Source organism: Pimephales promelas, chromosome 4, assembly GCF_988280905.1.
Source record: "Pimephales promelas chromosome 4, fPimPro1.hap1.1, whole genome shotgun sequence".
Classification (NCBI taxonomy): domain Eukaryota; kingdom Metazoa; phylum Chordata; class Actinopteri; order Cypriniformes; family Leuciscidae; genus Pimephales; species Pimephales promelas.
In genome coordinates, this window is record NC_142772.1 from 13,407,967 (window position 1) to 13,416,975 (window position 9,009).

The window sequence follows — 9,009 nt, forward strand, 5'->3', positions numbered from 1 at the left end:
GCCCGAGCACTAACAGTGCGAGGACCCTATTGAAACTGTTAGGATTATTATTATTATTTATTTATTTATTAGGGCCCGAGCACTAACAGTGCGAGGACCCTATTGAAACTGTTAGGATTATTTTTTTTCTTTTTTCTGCAAAGTAAGTGCCATTTTCGGGGCCGCAACATGCTCAAAAACTCACCAAATTTGGCATGCATGTCAGGACTGGTGAAAAATTTCGTATTTTGTGGGTTTCGCGGATGGGCGGGGCAAAATGGCACGCTAGCGCCACCTAGAAAATTGGAAAAAATTAGCCCCTCGTCCACGTTCAACCTACATGCACGAAATTTGGTGGGGACGTGTATCATATCAAGACGCACAAAAAAGCCTCAAGAACCCATACCCTAAACTCGACAGGAGGTCCGCCATTTTGAATTTGGCGGCCATTTTTGGACGATTTACAGACTCCGTACTTTAACGAACTCCTCCTAGGGATTTTGTCGGATCGACTTAAAATTTCTGCTGTGCCTTCTAAAGGCATTGACGATGTAAAGTTGTGCTATCTGCGCGTTTTCGTCGATGGGCGTGTCCGTGGCGTCGAAGATTCGCCATGAAACAGGAAGTTGTAGTAACTTGGCTGCAAATGCCCAGATCTGCACAAAATTTTACACATTTGACAAGAGTCCCGCCCTGAACAAATCTGCATGCCGACATTCACCCACAGTCATAGCGCCACCTGCTGGCAACAGGAAGTGACCTTTAACGAAGCAGCCCCCGCCACTTGTTTGACCGAAATGTACGAAATTTCTGTGGTACATCTACCATGACCAGACGCACAAAAAAGCCTCAAGAACCCATACCCTAAACTCGACAGGAAGTCCGCCATTTTGAATTTGGCGACCGATTTGGGACGATTTACACACTCCGTACTTTAACGAACTCCTCCTATGGATTTAGTCGGATCAACTTCAAATTTCTGCTGTACCTTCTAAAGGCATCGACGATGTAAAGTTGTGCTATCTGCGCGTTTTCGTCGATGGGCGTGTCCGTGGCGTCGATGATTCGCCATGAAACAGGAAGTTGTGGTAACTTGGCTGTAAAAGCCCAGATATGCATGAAATTTTACACCTTTGACAAGAGTCCCGCCCTGAACAAATCTACATGCCGACATTCACCCACAGTCATAGCGCCACCTGCTGGAAACAGGAAGTGACCTTTAACGAAGCAGCATAGCAAATGCACATCCACACCGGCTGAGCTGCAGAAAATTCAACGTGGCCGCCTCAGACCCCGACGTGCAACAGGTGCGAGGGCCCGCCCATCGCTGCTTGCAGCTTTAATTATTTTTTTTTCTGCAAAGTAGGCGCCATTTTCGGGGCCGCAACATGCTCAAAAACTCACCAAATTTGGCACTCATGTCAGGACTGGTGAAAAATTTCGTATTTTGTGGGTTTCGCGGATGGGCGGGAAAAATGGCTCGCTAGCGCCACCTAGAAAATTGGAAATAATTAGCCCCTCGTCCACGTTCAACCTACATGCACGAAATTTGGTGGGGACGTGTATCATATCAAGATGCACAAAAAAGCCTCAAGAACCCATACCCTAAACTCGACAGGAAGTCCGCAATTTTGAATTTGGCGGCCATTTTTGGACGATTTACACACTCCGTACTTTAACGAACTCCTCCTAGGGATTTAGTCAGATCAACTTCAAATTTCTGCTGTGCCTTCTAAAGGCATTGACGATGTAAAGTTGTGCTATCTGCGCGTTTTCGTCGACGGGCGTGTCCGTGGCGTCGATGATTCGCCATGAAACAGGAAGTTGTAGTAACTTGGCTGTAAATGCCCAGATCTGCACGAAATTTAACACATTTGACAAGAGTCCCGACCTGAACAAATCTACATGCCGATATTCACCCACAGTCATAGCGCCATCTGCTGGCAACAGGAAGTGACCTTTAATGAAGCAGCCCCCGCCGCTTGTTTGACCGACATGTACGAAATTTCTGTGGTGCATCTACCATGACCAGACGCACAAAAAAGCCTCAAGAACCCATACCCTAAACTCGACAGGAAGTCCGCCATTTTGAATTTGGCGACCGATTTGGGAAGATTTACACACTCCGTACTTTAACGAACTCCTCCTAGGGATTTAGTCGGATCGACTTCAAATTTCTGCTGTGCCTTCTAAAGGCATTGACGATGTAAAGTTGTGCTATCTGCGCGTTTTCGTCGATGGGTGTGTCCGTGGCGTCGAAGATTCGCCATGAAACAGGAAGTTGTAGTAACTTGGCTGTAAATGCCCAGATCTGCACAAAATTTTACACATTTGACAAGAGTCCCGCCCTGAACAAATCTACATGCCGACATACACCCACAGTCATAGCGCCACCTGCTGGCAATAGGAAGTGACCTTTAATGAAGCAGCGTAGCAAATTCACAGCCGCACCGGCTGAGCTGCAAAATATGCAACGCGGCCGCCTCACACCCCGACGCGCTACAGGTGCGAGGGCCCGCCCATCGCTGCTTGCAGCTTTAATTTTTTATTAGGGCCCGAGCACTAACAGTGCGAGGACCCTATTGAAACTGTTAGGATTATTTTTTTTTTTCTTTTTTCTGCAAAGTAAGCGCCATTTTCGGGGCCGCAACATGCTCAAAAAGTCACCAAATTTGGCACGCATGTCAGGACAGGTGAAAAATTTCGTATTTTGTGGGTTTCGCAGATGGGCGTGGCAAAATGGCACGCTAGCGCCACCTAGAAAATTGGAAAAAATTAGCCCCTCGTCCACGTTCAACCTACATGCACGGAATTTGGTGGGGACGTGTATCATATCAAGATGCACAAAAAAGCCTCAAGAACCCATACCCTAAACTCGACAGGAAGTCCACCATTTTGAATTTGGCGGCCATTTTTGGACGATTTACACACTCCGTACTTTAACAAACTCCTCCTAGGGATTTAGTCGGATCGACTTAAAATTTCTGCTGTGCCTTCTAAAGGCATTGACGATGTGAAGTTGTGCTATCTGCGCGTTTTCATCGATGGGCGTGTCCGTGGCGTCGAAGATTCGCCATGAAACAGGAAGTTGTAGTAACTTGGCTGTAAATGCCCAGATCTGCACGAAATTTGACACATTTGACAAGAGTCCCGCTCTGAACAAATCTACATGCCGACATTCACCCTAAGTCATAGCGCCACCTGCTGGCAACAGGAAGTGACCTTTAACGAAGCAGCCCCCACTGCGTGTTTGACCGACATGTACGAAATTTTTGTGGTACATCTACCATGTCCAGACGCACAGAAAAGTCTCTTAGAGCGATGCCCTAAAATCAACAGGAAGTCGGCCATTTCTAATTTTACCGCCATTTTTGGATGATTTACTCATTACGTACTTTAACGAACTCCTCCTAGGGATTTAGTCGGATCGACTTCACATTTCTGCTGTGCCTTCTAAAGGCATTGACGATGTAAAGTTGTGCTATCTGCGCGTTTTCGTCGATGGGCGTGTCCGTGGCGTCGATGATTCGCCATGAAACAGGAAGTTGTAGTAACTTGGCTGTAAAAGCCCAGATATGCATGAAATTTTACACCTTTGACAAGAGTCCCGCCCTGAACAAATCTACATGCCGACATTCACCCACAGTCATAGCGCCACCTGCTGGCAACAGGAAGTGACCTTTAACGAAGCAGCGTAGCAAATGCACATCCGCACTGGCTGAGCTTCAGAAAATGCAACACGGCCGCCTCAGACCCCGACGTGCTACAGGTGCGAGGGCCCGCCCATCGCTGCTTGCAGCTTTAATTTTTTTTTATTTTTTCTTTTTTCTGCAAAGTAAGCGCCATTTTCGGGGGCCGCAACATGCTCAAAAACTCACCAAATTTGGCACGCATGTCAGGACTGGTGAAAAATTTCGTATTTTGTGGGTTTCGCGGATGGGCGTGGCAAAATGGCACACTAGCGCCACCTAGAAAATTGCAAAAAATTAGCCCCTCGTCCACGTTCAACCTACATGCACGAAATTTGGTGGGGACGTGTATCATATCAAGATGCACAAAAAAGCCTCAAGAACCCATACCCTAAACTTGACAGGAAGTCGGCCATTTTGAATTTGGTGGCCATTTTTGGACGATTTACACACTCCGTACTTTAACGAACTCCTCCTAGGGATTTAGTCAGATCAACTTCAAATTTCTGCTGTGCCTTCTAAAGGCATTGACGATGTAAAGTTGTGCTATCTGGGCGTTTTCGTCGATGAGCGTGTCCGTGGCGTCGATGATTCACCATGAAACAGGAAGTTGTAGTAACTTGGCTGTAAATGCCCAGATCTGCACAAAATTTTACACATTTGACAAGAGTCCCGCCCTGAACAAATCTACATGCCGACATTCACCCACAGTCATAGCGCCACCTAGTTACAGCAGGAAGTGACCTTTAACGAAGCAGTACCCGTCGCATGTTTGACTGACATGTACGAAATTTCTGTGGTACATCTACCATGTCCAGACACACAGAAAAGTCTCTTGGAATGTTGCCCTAAACTCAACAGGAAGTCAGCCATTTCTAATTTTACCGCCATTTTGGGATGATTTACTCAGTACGTACTTTAACAAACTCCACCTAGGGATTTAGTTGGATCGACTTGAAATTTCTGCTGTGCCTTCTAAAGGCATTGACGATGTAAAGTTGTGCTATCTGCCCGTTTTCGTCGATGGGCGTGTCCGTGGCGTCAAAGATTCGCCATGAAACAGGAAGTTGTAGTAACTTGGCTGTAAATGCCCAGATCTGCACAAAATTTTACACATTTGACAAGAGTCCCGCCCTGAACAAATCTACATGCCGACATTTACCCACAGTCATAGCGCTATCAAGTGGCAACAGGAAGTGACCTTTAACGAAGCAGCCCCAGTTGCATGATTGAACGATATATTCGAAATTTCTGTGGTACATATACCATGTCCAGACGCACAGAAAAGTCTCATGGAGCGATGCCCTAAACTCAACAGGAAGTCGGCCATTTCTAATTTCACCGCCATTTTTGGATGATTTACTCATTACGTACTTTAACTAACTCCTCCTAGGGCTTTAGTCGGATCGACTTCAAATTTCTGCTGTGCCTTCTAAAGGCATTGACGATGTAAAGTTTGTGCTATCTGCGCGTTTTCATCCATGGGCGTGTCCGTGGCGTCGATGATTCGCCATGAAACGGGAAGTTGTAGTAACTTGGCTGTAAATGCCCAGATCTGCACCAAATTTTACACATTTGACAAGAGTCCCGCCCTGAACAAATCTACATGCCGACATTCACCCATAGTCATAGCGCCACCTGCTGGCAACAGGAAGTGACCTTTAATGAAGCAGCGTAGCAAATGCACAGCCGCACTGGTTGAGCTGCAGAATATGCAATGTGGCCGCCTCACACCCCGACGCGCTACAGGTGCGAGGGCCCGCCCATCGCTGCTTGCAGCTTTAATTGAGAATATTGTTTTTATAACCAGAACACACAAATACATGGTAACAAATATATTTTATTTTTCCCACAAAAACAATGGGAGATAGATCCCACATTTCGTACACCTCAACCAACATAAATTTGCACACACAGTGGTCTACATGCAAAACAGAAAGAATGTACTGTATACAGTTACAGTAAAAAAATAAATAAATAACTATTCTGCATCCTCTCTTCTGTTTCAGTCTTTTATGCTAAAGCTCTGATTGCTAATTGTAAAACTGTGTGATGGGTGTTTGCCCATGTGACGAGTCAGTGTGAATATTTGAATGGCAGTGTGTTCCTTGTGAAAACAAGAGATTTTCTCCATGAAAATTGTGCCAAATGCAGAGAACTTTTGTGTAGTGTTTTGAAAACAGTTTGTTTTAGAACTGCAATTTGAGTGTAAAGCAGGAATTGTGCTTGTAGTTCAGCAGAATTGGTTCAGGGGGTTGGTGAATGAGTTACATGTTGTGGTCATCGTGTCTCAACCAGAATTTGTGTGTAAACAATTGAGAAAAACTGTAAAAATCCTGCTTAAGGGCCCGGTGTTGGCTCGTTACGCCACTGAACACAAAGTTGCACATACAGTGGTCTACATACAAAACAACAGAAAAAAATGTTTATGCCGTTAGAGTAAAAAAAATAAAAATAAAATAAAAAATAAATAAATATCTATGCTGCATCCTCTCTTCGGTTTTGGTATTTTATGCTAAAGCTTTGATTGCTAATTGTAAAACTGTGTGACGGGTGTTTGCCCATGTGACGAGTCAGTGTGAATATTTGAATGGCAGTATGTTCCTCGTGAAAACGAGATTTTCTGCATGAAAATTGTGCCAAATGCAGAGAATGTGTGTAGTTTTTGAAAAAAGTGTGTTTTAGAACTGCAATTTGAGTGTAAAGCAGGGGTAACACTTTATTTTACGACCCGCAAACAACTGTGTAAGTACACTGAAATTATGGTGTACGTTTCTGTAATTTTAGTGTACTTCCGTGTAGGTATAAGGGAACAATATGTTAAGTTTGGGGTAATAAAGGGGTAACAAGCAGATATACAAGCAAATTATTTAATTAGTTAAAAAATAACAGGTACCTATTCTGTTAATATATTCCAGGCAAAAATTGTACGTCTGTTGTTTATAAAACATATCACATTTCTGGCAAAATATGTTCTTGTGCAATGTTACAGGGTAATTTTGACATCTGTGGGTTAAAAATGAAACACACACGCACACATTTATATATATATATATATATATATATATATATATATACACACACACACTATGGTAAAAATTAAATTTATTGGCTTTTCTTATTAGATTACTTAATGTTAAGTCAAAATAATTTGTTTTTGCTATGATTTTAATTTATACCGTACCATGCGGGAATTAGTACTTACCTTATCCCATTGAATTGCAATGACACTTAAATGTCAGGGCAAATATACTGTGTAATTAAAACTTTTTTTTTTTTTTATAACAGTACCTTTCTCTGTAATTATTACAGTGCAAATAGTGTTGTTTCGTATTGCTACATGGTAAGTAGCGTTTGTTACCCCCTTGTTCTGTGTAGTTACAGGGTAAGTGTAACTCCTGCGGGCTGTAAATTAAAGTGGTGCTTGATACACCCTTGTTCTGCATAGTTACTGGGTAAGTGTAACTCCTGCGGGCTGTAAATTAAAGTGGTGCTTGTTACCCCTTTATTACCAAAACGTAACATATTGTTTCCTTATACCTACAAGGAAGTACACAATAATTACAGAAACGTACACCGTAATTTCAGTGTACTTACAAAGTTGTTTGTGGGTCGTAAAATAAAGTGTTACCAAAGCAGGAATTGTGCTTGTAGTTCAGCAGAATTGGTTCAGGGGGTTGGTGAATGAGTTACATGTTGTGGTCATTGTGTCTCAAGTACCAGAATTTGTGTGTAAACAATAGAGAAAAACTGTAATAAAATAGGCGTGTAGTTACTAACTTTTGAGTATACGGATTTATATTTAACGTTTTATTCAGATCAATCTCAGCTTTTCATCTTTTCATCCTTGGTTCAAATACTGCGGTAAAGAAGAAATTGGTTAAACACACACGTAGGTAAGTGTTCTTGCGGTTTGTTTTCTGATCAACTTCACTTTTTTTTTTAATATCAACTCATGACCATCTGTATGTAGTATACATTTAAACCAAGACCAGGTATTAATCTAGTTTTTCTACTGAATTATTAATTCACCTAGCCTGGATGCCAGCCCGGACTCCGCCCACAACATTTTTTGGTCGGGAAGTTCGGTCTGGACTCGATCCATTGAGGAGTAATTATGATCAGGCAAGACATGAACGGGCCAATCAAATTGCCAGGGCGGGCTTTATACGATGATGGACAGGTGATCTGCAAGGACGTAATCATCACGTTATCAAAGAGCGCTTAACTGTTTTCCCTCAGAGATGACTGCAGCTGGAGAATTGAAATCACTGTAAAACAATATTGATTGAAAATATTGGTTTAACTTAAAAAAGTAAGTAACCTGGTTGCCTTAAAATTTTAAGTTCATTGAACTGGAAAAAGTGAGTTAATACAATGAAGGAGATTAATTTAACCATCAGAAACTCAAAATTATATGTTATCTGAACTAAATAAATTATTTAAGTTGATTTGACAAAAGAAAAAATGTTGTGATTACTACACTGTAAAAAATATTGTTGGTTTAACTTAACAAAGTAAGTAACCTGGGTTGCATTAAAATTTTAAGTTGATTGAACTGGAAAAAGTGAGTTAATACAATGAAATAGATTAATTTAACCATCAGAAACTCAAAATAATAAGTTCTCAACTAAATAAATTATTATATGATTTGACAAAAGAAAATATGTTCTGAAAACAAATCTTAAAAATATTTTTTACAGTGTTGTAAAATAAATCGACAGTGCGTTAATTTTAATAGACAAACCGAGAACTGCAATCAAGGCATTTGTCGATCGGAAAGATGTTTTTGGCGTCCTTCCAACATGATTCGGGAAAAGTGCAACTTATCAGCTGGCTCTGACGGTCGCTAAGAAGATGGGACATAATGAAAAGCCTGTGGTCGTTGTGGTTTCTCCTTTGGTCGCACCAGGGGCGGAGTGGGACCAAAAAATCTACCGGGAAATTTCGTAGACCACCGGCCCTCGTCGCCGGCACGATTTGCCAATAGCATTTGGTTTTACTGATTTAAAGGGAACTTTGTTGTACTAGTATGCTGGATTAAAGTTCATAAATGGTCGTTGTTTCCCATAGTACTTTCTAAAAGTAGTTGGGTGGACTCTGTGCCTCTAGGGGGGTTCGGGGACATGCTCCCCCGCAAGAAAATTTTGGACATTTTAAGGTTATAATGCATCAATCTCATGCTCTCTGAGAGATCGAAATTAAGACCCATGAACTGCTCGTTGAACAAAGAAAAAACATTACTTTGTACCAGGACAATAAAGAGGGCTCAAATATTTTTTTAGTTATGAGAGTCTCAGTTTGCATTACATTATCAATGGTGTTTTAGGATGCCAAACAA